Source organism: Chiroxiphia lanceolata, chromosome 5 (genome assembly GCF_009829145.1).
Source record: "Chiroxiphia lanceolata isolate bChiLan1 chromosome 5, bChiLan1.pri, whole genome shotgun sequence".
NCBI classification, from domain to species: domain Eukaryota; kingdom Metazoa; phylum Chordata; class Aves; order Passeriformes; family Pipridae; genus Chiroxiphia; species Chiroxiphia lanceolata.
In genome coordinates, this window is record NC_045641.1 from 21,835,112 (window position 1) to 21,849,013 (window position 13,902).

Here is a 13,902-nt window from a genome sequence, read left to right on the forward strand (position 1 = left end):
ACATGTCACAGCAGAAATATAATAGACATATTTTTACAGAGGAAATGCAGCATTCATAATTTTGTATGTGTATTTGTATGTGATAAGCAGTGTCCTTAAAAGTAAAGCAGTAGGGTACATATTAATGAAATGGCATTACCATTCCTAAAAGTCCTGCCACTCTGAGCTGGCTTGTCTAACTTGACAATGACTCTCTAGGAAAACAAATTACTGCAGACCCTGCACAGTTGGTACCAGGATGTATCACCAAATATAATTTTAGAAATTTCCTAGAGACCACATAAGTAGAAAAGTACAAGTGTTCTGAAAAGTATGAATTCAAATGTAATCAGTAATAGCATCAGCTGAAACATTGTTATATGAAGACACCATATATTTGCCCTCTGGCTCTTTTGTGAATACATAAATAACATAATAGCATTCTTGTACTAATAGGCACCAATAATTTTCTCAATTGTTTTCTACTTGCCCTGACAATCTACCAAGTTATTAGTCCATGTCAGTCTGATATAAAAGGCACTTCAGAACAAGTGGATAGAAATACATCAAAAAGTGGTAGTCAGAAACAACAATGTATTAGATTGAAAATGTGGTCACTCATTTAACAGGCCAGTCCATAAAATTTTAGCAAGGCTCTCATTATTTTATCCAGCATGTTGTTTCAGGGAAGCGCTGTTGGAGATGTTAGCATTCAGATTTTTAAACATTTCTCACTGCAGCCAAAGGTCCTGCTGTTTCTCCTTTATGATGACAGGCAAGCCACTCCCCTCTCTTTCACTTCATGAATATCAATCATAGAGACTCAAGAAAAAGACCATTAGCAGCATATATGGCTGAGATGGAGAGGTATTTTGCTCAGAAGGGGCAAGATCTTGTATTTCACATGACTTACAAGCCATTCCAGTGTGTATTTGCTGTAGGAAACAGGTACAGCATTAGAGGAGTTGTCAGTCCTTTGGGGGAAGCTGCTAATGGAGCCTTTGCAGTTCCAGCAGGGTACACAGAACAGCCCACACATACCAGCACTGCAGCACTGACCAGCATCACCTCTTCTAACTTCACCTGCATTCCCTCCTCCTCTATCTTTGATGACTAACAATTGCTATCATTACTAGCAGAGTAATTTTCTGACAGGATATGTCAGAGGCAGGATGTCCAAGACAAATGTGTCCTTGTGTGTGTCTGTGTGTGTGTGAGGGGAGAACTCCAAATGCAATCCTGTCATGAGCCTACAGTGCCTCAAGGTCCTGCCCTTACACCATGAAGAACGAAGGGCACAGCTTGTAACTTGCAGAGAGAAAAAATAGCTCAAGTGAAATAACATTTCAGAGAAACAATAAAAGGGAACCTCTTCTTTCTCTGCCCTTTTGCAATACATTTCAAGCTTCTGCTTGAGAGCTTCCAAAGGAAATAGGTATCAGCGTTTCATAGTGATCAAAACAATATATCATTTTCTTAATGCTCTACCCAGAAACTTTTAAAGAAAATGGTCTAAAAATTCAGCAAATAATCCTACTCAGTTTTACAAATTTCTAAAAAAATGGGAAAACTCTGGAATTAAATTTAAGGGAAGCATTAAATATAGTTGTCATTACCTGTTCTGTCCCTAAAGAAGTTTAGTATTGCTTAGTTTTCCCTGAGATTCTTAAATAAAAAAAAATTTCCAATTTGTAATATTTCCTTTTAGCAGACAGAGGAATTGACTGATGTTTCTAAAGATATTCTCCAGCACTCTTATTCACTGTTCATTATTTGCAGCTTGGAAGTGCATGCAGGTTCAAATAGCATTGGAAGATCATGTGTTCGATACTTTATAGGTGTCTTGCTGCAACCCGTGGGCCTAGAAATAAAAGACAATTAGAAGACCAGAAAGAGTGATCCTCTTGTAAATAAGAAGTACCAAATAGCGACCAGTTGAAGCACTTACTCAACGGCACACTAAAAGAGCTCTCTCAGAGCCAGCTATTGGGCTTGTATCTCCCAAGGTCTTCTTCATAAGAGCATCCTTCATGTTCCAACTGTCTACAAAATGGGAGGTAACTGGCTCTGCTGGGTAATTATATGTCAGAGTAAAGGAATTTGAAATGTGGCGTGCTTCAAGGCTCTTTTCCTTTCCCATCTCCCATGCTGTAAATACAAAGTCTCTTGGTGAAATCATTACTGAACACAGGACAGAGTCTTACCATTATGCTGAAGATGCACAATATGTTACCCTGGCCTTGTAGCTGCAGAGTCTGGTCCATGGGAACTTTTGAAAGACACAGTTAAATGAATGCATCAGAAGTATGTATTCCCAGACCTGAGAAGATCTGTGTCCTTGGCAGAGGTCACACACCTCAAGAGTGTACTCAGAAGTCTCCAGCCTATTGCCACACTGCATATACTAACAGAGCCTTTTTTATTATTTTATTCGGTTGCATCATTCCAAGACTCCATCATAGGACTCTCAACAGGGCAGCTGACATCATTGCAGCTGTACATTATCTCAATGTGATGGGTTATTGTGACACATATGTCCATCCAGCAAGTTTTGGGGTTTTTTTTTGCTTCAGCTGCCGCTTATTATTTTTAAATCTTTCACCAGGCTTTACTTTGGCTATATTTAAGAAATACTTGCTGAGCTCTAAAATGGTGTGATTCTGCTCATACACCACCCACTGTTGAAAGTATCTACCACTGAATATGAAGTCAGCTGGGTAGCTTAATTCTGTTATGACAGCCCTCCAGACTAAAATTCCTTCTACATCACATCTATTCTCATTTACCCATTTCCAGTCTTATGAATTTAGACTGAAAATATACCTCTATTTTCTTGGTTTTGACATTAACATTCAATGCAAAATAGAAAATGTGACATACACACTTTAGTAAGGTTATGACAAAGCACGTGTTTGTGTGGAACAGTACCTGTACATATGTCCATTAACAACATACAATGTTACAAAAATGTAACTAATATTAAATTGGACTATGCACTATGTACAGAAATCTATTTCAGGATATCAGTAGTTTACATTTTTATATCCCCATTATAATTTTATAAGCACACCATAAAATACTGTGGAACTTTTCTATTTGCTCTTTTATGAGCACAATTGCATTCCAAATGGTATTCAAGACTATACACTCTTGTACTCTACAGATGTCACATAATACGTAAATATTTTATTGTACAATGCACACATAGAGACTTGTGCCCTACAGGGTATCCCCTAATTTATAAGTGCTTGATGAAGATGTTTAGATTTCATTTGGTATTATTTATTTTTGATAGCATAGCAGGAAGGCTAGTGTACAGGGGATAACCTTGATGGATTTGCTATGACAGATCTGGTGCTTACAAAATCTTCTACCCCAAAGAAATCAGTTCTCCTGCAGTGATGGTTCATGGGAAATTCGGATCACTTCCATTAGCAACGATGCATTGGTAACAATACTGTATTCAGATGTTGGGAACTCATTTTAGCTTAAGATTTATACAGTGAACATAGAGAAAGCAGGGTGTTTTCTTGGACAGACTTAGAGCAGCTGCTGAGCATTACTTCCTGGCAAAAAGATAGCTGCAATATTTATATTTTTCCTTCCATTCGCCAGCTTTCCTTCAAAGTTGCTCAGTCACCACGCTGTATTTTTCAGGGAATAAAGCTACTCTCATCACCAAGAACACTCCAGGGCCCTCTGACAGGAAGCCCCTTCCCCCACACATGGCCTACGAATCTCACATCTGTCTGTCTGAAGTCATTAACCCAAAGACTTCCATGAAGGCGGGACTCTCACGCTAACAAGCTGGCAGCTTGGGTTGTGCTCTGTTTCCTGGCTCCAGCTAAAGCCTTCCTTGCAAGAGGTTAGAAAGAGCAGCCCTTCATTTTAAGCAATGTTCCAGTGAGTGACTTGAGCTGAACGACAAGCGCTTTTCAGAGCAGCTCAGTCTCAAAACAGAAGAAAGGATCTTCACAAACATAATAGCACAGCCCTTTTGTATTTAAAATATTAATGAAATAAATTTTTTAAATTCTTTGCATAGATCACTCCTGCTGTCCCTTACCTTTGTAATGTTGGCAGGGACGTGGCAGAAGCCACAGTACAATTCAAGGTACAATTCAACCAGGTTCAGGCTATACCATACACATTTCACATGAAATCCACATGTGTTTCACTATACAGTAAGCTAACATTTTGCCAGCATGCAAATGAAATACAGTTTCACGGTGGCTCTTAAGAAAAAAAAAAAAGCATTATCAAAACAGATATCATTAATTTCATCATTAGACTATAATAATCTTAACTTTGAGACTGGAATTAAAAGTACAGAGAAAAATAATTGTCATTAGCTTTCTTTCAAACCATAAATATTTCAAAGGGGATTTGAGATTATTTTACTTGGGAATTTGAATTATTATTTTTTAAACAATTTTAATAATCTCTTCCAGCCAGTAATATATTTTTCTTCCAGAAGACATATGGCTTTCTCTGCTTTCAGGCTTCCCCGGAATTAAGTTCTTTGGGAGGTCAGTAACACATTTCTAAAGCTCTTTACAGTGATCAAACTGAATCCTTGACCTTTTTTTTCTGGTGTCCTTGTGCTATGAACTACACACATTAAAAAAAAGCTAAAACAAGGCAAGTGAGATTTTCCTGATTTGAGAAAGTTGCTGATTGCCAAATACTATCTAGGATGGCTTTGTGACATCCTTCAGGAGGAAAGAGGGCTGCAGATAACAGTACAGAGCACTATTTCTGTGAGCATTCCTGAATCTCAAAGCAGTTTTTAGAAGCTTTAGAATTAAACTAGCTAAAAGGCAATTTACTTTAACTCCATCCCTGTATCTTTGCTGGCCTGATTAGCAAAGAACAGCCAAAAATGTGTCCCACTGTAGAAGTCATTCACTTACCACTCAAGTGAAGACATTTCTGCTGCAGGAAATGACCACACTCTCAATGTCAAGATATTTTCAGCATCCTGGAATTTATTAGTGGGCATGGATAACAAGTGCCTCCTAATGATATTTTATTTGACAGACACATTCTGTTAACAATAGTCCTTGCTTAAATGGGTGTTCACCAATGATTTCAAGGGAAGAATATACTAGCTCATGCAGCAAACTGAAGGTTTCCACCTAAACAGGCATAAGTGCTGATGCTATTTAGGTAGAAAAAGCACAGCCTAATTTAACATCACCACAGGCAGCTTTTACCAACACCCTCAGAAGACCTGTGTGATCCAGGACATCTGTGATTCATAAGACCAGAGACAGAAGAGCTGGCATTCCTGTCTGCTTCTTCTTCTCGATGACCTGCTGACACTGCTGGTGACTTTACACTGTGTCCTCATTAAGAGATACTGGCAAATTGGAACAGTGCTATAGAAGGCAAGGATTTCAGTCTTTAAAACAAATATGGAAATTATGCTAATATTGAAATCTAAAAGGGGTAACAGATATGTCCCTCACAAGGTCATAACAAAAAAATGCACAAAAAATAACCTACCAGCTGCTGAGATGCAGTTAGCTGATCTCCCTATTCATTGTTATCCTTCAGAAGCTATCAATTTATCAGGGGATACAGATGTGGGAGAGAGGAAAAAGAAATACAATAGAAAGAAAACTAAAACAAACAAACAAAAAAACCCAAACAAAATCCCAAACAAACCCCAACAAACAATCCCCCGCAAAACAAAATAAAAAACAGAAAAGGAGACCCCAAATGAAAAAAAAAAAATGATATTTGATAAGTAATGGTGTGAGTCAAATTCGCTGCAGTGAATAGAATGTTGCCACCAACTTTAACACACCCTGGATCTGTCCTTAACTGAGAAGAAGACATGAAAGGGAGAATGTTTATGATATTTTTAATGCAGTTTTAAGTAAATCTTCTCCCCAGAGTGTTGTGTTTACTTGTGAAGACAAAATATACAGACTGGGCTAGTATTTAGGAAAAGGATTAACTGTAGAAGGTAACTTGTATGAGCAAAAGCAAAGCATAAAAACTTGTGCTCAACCTGAATGTATGAATATTCCCAAAAACGCTGCATGATGACTTCAGGAATGAAAAGTAAATATATTCTTAGCATTTCATTAGACCACAGCTGAAATGTTCAGTGGCTTTCAAGATAAAGCCAAGAACGTGATACCAAAGGGAATTGTTAAAAGATATAAAATAAATACAAACATCTTCCAAATGTATGGCTACTTTAGTGGGAGAAAGGTGGGCAAAACTCATGATTCCCACAGACATGTATTTATTATTTGTTCCTATTGAAAGCAGGTTTGACAGAAAACAAGTTTCACAGTTTAACCCCAGCTAGCAACTAAGTACCATTCAGCCCCTCACTCACTTCCCAGCCCAGTTTCCCTTGTGGGATGGGAAAGAGAATCAGAAAGAGGTAAAACCTGCGGGTTGAGATAAGAACATTTTAATAATTGAAATAAAGTAAAATATATAATATAATAACAGTAATAATAATTATATAAAAACGAGAGGAATAAAACCCAAGAGAAACAAGTTATGCACAAGACAACTGCTCACCACGCACTGACCAACACCCAGCCCATCCTCAAGCAGCAATTGGTGGCTCCCTGGCAACTTTTCCTAGTTTATACACGGGGCATGGTGTTCTTTGGTATGGAATATCCCTTTGGGCAGTTCGGTTCAGCAGTCCTGACCATGCTCCTTCCCAGCTTCTTGTGCAGCTCCTCACTGGCAGAGCATGAGACAATGAAAAGTCCTTGACTTACGGTAAGCACTACTTAGCAACAATTAAAACATCAATGTGTTAAAAACATTCTTCTCCTACTAAATCCAAAACACAGCAATACACCAGCTACTAGAAAGAAAATTAACTCTATCCCAGCCAAAATCAGCACAACAAAACCAAAAAAATTGCTGTTGATAGCAAATAAGTAAGAAAAACAGTTGTATCCAGTCAGTTAGCCCAGGTTATAGGCATCCTCGAGTACACACTGAAAATGCTAAGTCCTCAAAATTATTTCTGAAAAGTCATACAGCATAGCAAATATAGCCTTAAACATCAATAAAGGGAAGAAGTGTGGTTTATTAAACAAGGAGTTTAATTTCAAGCATGTTCTGTAACGAGAAAGAACAGAACAATTGCTGAGGGAAAAAAAGAAAATAAACAGAAAAAAACCAAAACAACCACAACGCCAAAACACAACTCTAAACATTCAAAGCATAATGGCATGATAAGCAATAAGCAGCCTGGGTTCATAAGGAGCATGTCATGCCAAGGAAATATGATTGCTTTTTTGATAGAACTGCAAAAATCCTGGATGAAAAATACACAGCATGATTTTAATAAAGGATTTAATACAGTGTCTTACTAAGTCTCCCAAAATTAATTCAAATTGCTTCAGATGTAAGCACTGTCATGTAAATTGAAAGGAAGTTGAAGGACCACAAACACTGGCTGATGAGAAATGGCAGCATATTGCACTAAGTTGTGGGGAGGTGGGCAGTGGGTCTACTGCAAGGTATGAAGTTGTCTCTTGTTTTAATAACTTCATTAATAAGCTTGAAGAAAAGATAAACAGTATGTAAACTACCGTGGCAGACAAAACTACTGAGAGTAATGTTAAACTGGCGGAAGACAACAAATTAAGGTCTAACTTAAGAAAAGAAAAAAAAAGTAAAAGTTAAGCATCAAGCTACTGCTTTGGAGAAGGGACAGCCCACAGCAAAAAAACCCAAGCATCTTCTACAGGCAAAGCAATGGCCTCCACTAACCCTAAGAATGAAGGTAATATATGTTACTTATGATACATATGACTGTTTGGAATGCACTTCACTGGACACAAAAGCTAATGCATATTTGAGCTGCATATTTAATAGTTTAATGTGGCACAAGAAAGGAGAAAATCATCTGCACAGAGAAAACATAAGGTTTTAATTGCTTATCATTAAATACATTTTAGCATAGCAAAGTAGAGAAAAATCTTGAGATGCACGTAGAAGGGAGAGACAGAGACCACAACACCAGGAGGTAACAACAGGGGCTAGGGACAAATAATCTAAAGATGTCTGCTCCAAGATTTCAAGGGAGGAGGTAGCCCCTACACCACAGTCTCTTCATTCTACATTTTATTCCTTTAGCTGTTCTTTTCCTCATATTCTCTCAAGCGAATCTGTTCTTCCTCACTCGTGACTTTTTTTTTTTCTGACAGCCTTTTTGGCTCCTCTCATTCTTTTGTTTTTCACAAAGTCTTTCTCAGCTTTCCTTCCTCTTATTTTCTTAATTTCTTTTTATAGCTGGATAAGGCTGCTTAAAATCAACTACTGAGATGTCATTCAACTGTCTCTGCCACTCTGAGATATATGTTATCTGGACTGGGCTGCAGGTAGGGTTAGAGGAAGTGCTCATATGCTAGGGAATTTTGGCCATCTCAAGGACAGAAATGCTGTCAAAACCTTTTGAAATTCTTTGGAACTTCTCAGCACAGTTGAAAGTGGAAATGGTGGAGCTTCCATTCTTTCCTCAGTTTCTCCACACCAGCTGTGAAACCTTTGTTATGGCCTGAGATTTTCCATAGTTCATGGAGCACAACTAAGAAGTCACTACAGTTCAGATCTTAATTTCCCTTGCACTTCAGTTTTGCATTAAATAACAAACTAGGGCAAGTAGTGACTCGCTGGAGCAGTGTTCCTGCTGATTATCTGTATCACAATGGCAGTCTGACTTGAAGCTCTGGATGCTAGTTTATGCTTTTTAGGGTTTATGCCTCCAATTCAAATGAGTTGAAATAGTCAAACTCCAGTAAATATAGGAAAAAAATATTTTGTATAAAGCAGCTAGCAAAACCCAATGAAACCCCACACAAACAAACAAAAAAAAAATCAAATGGGCAAATATCTAAGAATTCTCTGAAATGCAATGACCAAAAGAATTTCACCATGGTGGATGCTCTAAGAAAAATCACTGTTATGCTGAACACTAACTAACATTTTCAAAGTCTGTAAAGGTTTAACCTGTGACCATATGATTCTTACTGCTCTTTTAAACTTCTTACAAATTACTGAGTGAAAAACTTAGATAAACTCTTAAGAAGGAAAGGTTTGTTTTTTGTTCATTTGGGTTTTTTGGGTTTTTTTGTTTGTTTTTTTTTTTTTGGTTTTTTGTTGTTTTTTTTTTTTACTGATCTGAATTTCATAGCCAGGCAAAGAAAAATAAAAGCTTTTGCATCTCACATCTAGTATTGTAGATTATTGAGACCTTTATTTGTTTGAGCACTTTCTGCAGAGAAACTTGTGAAGATGATCACAAGTAAAAGGGATAATGTTAATATGAGAGAATAGAATGAATTTATGGGGATGGATATCACTCATGCAGCTTCACCTTCATTGTCTATCAAGGATATCCAACAATAATAGATACGCTTTCCCACAGTTCCACACTATATAACTTATTTTGCAAGTAATTCACCTTAAAAAAAATTGATGACTTCTCTCTCCAATGATCAATGTTTTTAAATAGTCTATATATCATTCTGTCTTTTGGATAAAATAGGACAGAAAAGCAGCAAGGCAAGTATCAATCACATTTTAGTTTTCTCTGTAACATAGATACTCGTCTTTTTATTACTACTAATAATAGAAGAGTTGGTGGAATTTATCTTTAAAAACAAGGATAACTTCAAAACCAAATCTATTTGGACTGTGTGATATGAGCACCGATGCTTACCCTTTAAAACAGAACACAAACTTCAGCAAATGAGAAAGGTTAAAAGGAAAAGCATTATAATTTAAAATGTGAAACTAGACAGGAATAGAAATCCATACTCAGGAGCCATCAGAAGCTTTCCTAATGGATGTCAATAAATGCACAATCAGAATACTAATTACAAGAAATTCTCAATATTATCATTAAACTTTGGATTCCTTCTTTAATTTAAATTTCAAACTTTTCAACACTTACTTACTATTATTTATTGTTACAGAGCCTGGTCCAACCATATAAAAAACTGAATTCAACAACAAAAGTCCTTCCATTGATTAGAGTATGTTTGTCTGACTGAAATAAAAAACACAACGATACCACATCACAGAAATTGTATTCTCTCTGAACTCAGACTTCTATGACGAAGTAATACACATCAAAATCCAGTGGGATGTAAGATGATAGCGTAAAGAAATCTGTGTTTTTTATAAGAAAAAAAAAGTTATCCTATTAAATTTACCTAAACAAGAGAGAAGAATTGAATGTAAAATAGATAAGGACACCATATTTTAAAACCAAAAAAAGGACAGAAGTTATTTTGGGCAATATACTCTTTTTCTTCTTCGTGGATAAATTGTTGAACATTGCTAACCATACCCTGGGCTGTATCAAAAGAAGCCTGGCCAGCAGGTTGGGGTAGGTGATTCTGCCTCTCTGCTCCACCCTCATGAGACCCTACGTGGAGTACTGTGTCCAGCTCTGGCACCCCCAACATAAGGACCTGTTGAGCTGGGTCCAGAGGAGGCCACAGAGATAATCAGAGGGCTGGAGCACCTCTCCTACCAAGACAGTCTGGAGAAGAGAAGGCTCTGGGGAGACCTTAGAGCAGCCTTCCAGTACCTAAAAAGAGCTGGAGAGAGACTTTTCACACACAAGGGACAAGGGGTAATGCCTTCAAATTGAAAGGGGAGAAGTTTAGATTAGATATGAGGAAGAAATTCTTTGCTGTGAGGGTGGTAAGAAACAGGTTGCCCAGAGAAGTTGTGGATGCCCCATCCCTGGAAGTGTTCAAGGCCAGGTTGGATGGGACTTTGAGCATCCTGGTCTATGCTCAACATACGTGGCAGGTGCATGTATCCAAGGTACATGGCAGGAGGTTGGAACTAGATGATCTTTAAGGTCCCTTCCCACACAAACCATTATATGATTCTATAAACCCTGAGCACAGTTAAAAAGGACAGCAATAATCCCTTCTTGCTGAAACACGGTAACATGTTCAGCATTCCTTATTCAGGTAATGAATATTGGAGATGTCAGAAAAACCAGCACTGCAGGCATTGAAAGCCTATTGATTTTTTTATCATAGTTGAAACATTGTAGAACACCAACAAAGCAGAATAAATGTATTTGGAAACCTTTCATTTTTATTTATTTTTCACGTAGGAACATGTTTATTGCTGTTCCTTTTATAGATTTTCACTGCAAAAACATCTGTGAATTTTAGTTCAAATGTAAATGTAAAATGGTTTGAGTGTTTTCTGGTTTTCTTTTTAATGTGTTATAAATATAAAAGTCTGCTTGTAGTTTTTGAGACCATTTCTAGGCTGATGCATGGTAGAAAGACTGTCAAAACATGTACAATTTCTTTAGCAGAGAAACACACTACAAGCTGTGAAAGCCTGAATGAACTGTATCTATCGGAATACGATAGAGTGGAAGCTTTATCCTAAAGGAAGATCTTATCAAAAGAAATAATAGAAATATTTGAAAGGCACAGGACATGTGCACCATCACACCCTAAAAACCCCCACAACAAACTCCCCTTCCCCCCTCAAAAAAACCCAAACCAACAAAAAAACCCAAACCCTAAAAGTCAGAAATTATATGGACTGCAGCAAAATTTCAATTAAATATTTGAGACCAAAGAAATCAGAAAAATGCAATTTTCAAACACTAACTTTCAGTATCTAACAGGGCAGCAATAATAAACGGGGCAAATTAACTGTTTTTAAAGCCAGCAAAAGAGGACCTTCTTAGACTGGCTGAAATAGATAATTATGATGTGATAACATCATTCCTCTGATTTCCTTTGATGTAAATGTTCTAGCAAGACAAAAGCCCTGAATAAAACACCAATCATGCCTATATAAATACATAAAACTTCTCAAATTCAGGCAGGGTGGTTATATGGTTACAATCTAAAAAAATTCAATTTTTTTTCAAGTGCTCTTCTTTGCAACAAACAAAATACCTAATGAAGTAAAGGAAATGTGACAAAATGTAAGCATAAAATAATGGCTTTTAAGAATTTTCTTTGTGTTTAGAAAGAATTTTTCTCCATTTTAAAGAAGGTGGAAAATCTGACTGCTGACAGTGGAAAATCTATGCACAACTCAGCTCTTCTCTCACCATTAAAGGATCAGTGATGTAAACCAAATACTGCTTAACCTTCTTCTTCATGATCCATATTTCTTGAACTATGTAGAAGGGCAATATATCTGCTAACTCCTGTACACTCCTTCTATATAAAAGCCAGCAGAAATATTCCTCAGTACCCTTTAAGAACAAGCAGCGAATTTATCATATCTGCTTGTAATGCCCTTTGGGACTCTTCAGGAAGAAAGGCACAGTAAATGTAAGCTCATTAGCATCATTAACTCCTTTAATACACCAGCTGAGCTCAGAAGGAACAAATGGGAGAAAAAATATAAGGGCAAAAAAGGTTAAATATATTTGCCATTATCTTCCTGGTAGGTATTGTTAGTTTCTAACATTCATAGATACCTTTATTAGATGAAACTTATTATTTATTAGGAAGTTTTAAAATTAGCTTGATCATTTGCTTCCATGAGATGACACTTAGGTTGCTAAGGAAGAAGAAGAAAATGGCTTGGATTACGTTAAGGGGCATGCAACACAGCAGTGCCTACTTATTATACGTTCTCCTAAGACTTAAGGTTCCCACAGGTACACCTCACCTATATGTGTGAAAGAACAGTCTGAGGAAAATGAAAAACTTTTGGTTTGTCCCGTTTGTGTGTTTTCTGGGTTACTGTCATAGCCAGGAATGACACCTGGAGTTGAATGGGACAGGACTCACCAGCTTTAGCCATTGAAAGATCACATTTTTCATCCAAAATAATTTTCTAAGCTCCTCCTAGCATAGACATATCTGAGTAGCACCCGCAGTTAGGATTTTATACCACACGTTGGACGTCACTATCAGATAAATGGCCTCGGGAAGACACTTTTCTCTCTTTGTTGACAGCAAGGTCAGCCCAGTGAGTACCTTCATGTACAGCCTACCTCTCCGACACCTAGGTGAACTTGTGTAGCTATATTTTTAATATCATCAAGAATTAACAATTCATACAAAAGGATCCTTCTGACACTACAGCTTGATTCAATCTCACTGAGAAAAAATGGTACTCATCTTGCCTCTTGTTGCAGCCAAGAGACTGGGTTTATGTGTATATGAGACATGAATTTTCTGTTACTGTTGATTTCCATAATTTTCTTTGTTGATCATTAATACAAAAAAGATAGGGCCCCAACCTGCAACCACATTTCAGGTCCTTGCGATCTCAAGATTTTAGAAACTGGCCCACAAGAATTTACAGGACTATTAGATCCACAGTCCTGATTTCAGTCCCTAAACCAGGGAGCTCTGGCATCTTTTACTAAATTTCTGATCTTTACATCAAATGGGTTAAGCTTGAGGGGGGAAAGAATGCTTCTCAAACTGCTTTATGGGAAACGTTTTAAACTTTTAAACTGGTTGGGTATAAGTTGCAAGAAAATTCTTAAAAATGGAAACAAAGGCGACGGAGAATCCTTAAGGGTACTTCTATAATATTTACTTGCATATTCGGCAAGCTGTCACCTGAATGAAGTAAAAATCAGAGGAACAAGAGGAAGAACTGTGAAGTTTATCTGACTGTATAAAGCCAAGAAACAAAACCACACACAAACGTCCAAAGCAGGAGAGAAATCCGTGGAGACGCTTCTGATGCTGTTCCGCTGCGGGCCGATGTTTCCTTCAGCTCAGCCCGGTGCTTCATGTTGCGCTCTCACCCGCCGCTTTCCTCCCTCGCCCGTCGTGGTCTCTGCCCCTGCAGCGCGGCTCCTGTGCCGCCCCGGCGCCGACAGCTTCCCACACTGCCTCCCACCCATCCAACCACCTACCCACCCACCCGCGATTCGTGCAGGGCAGAGACTCCTGGTACCGTCGCAGG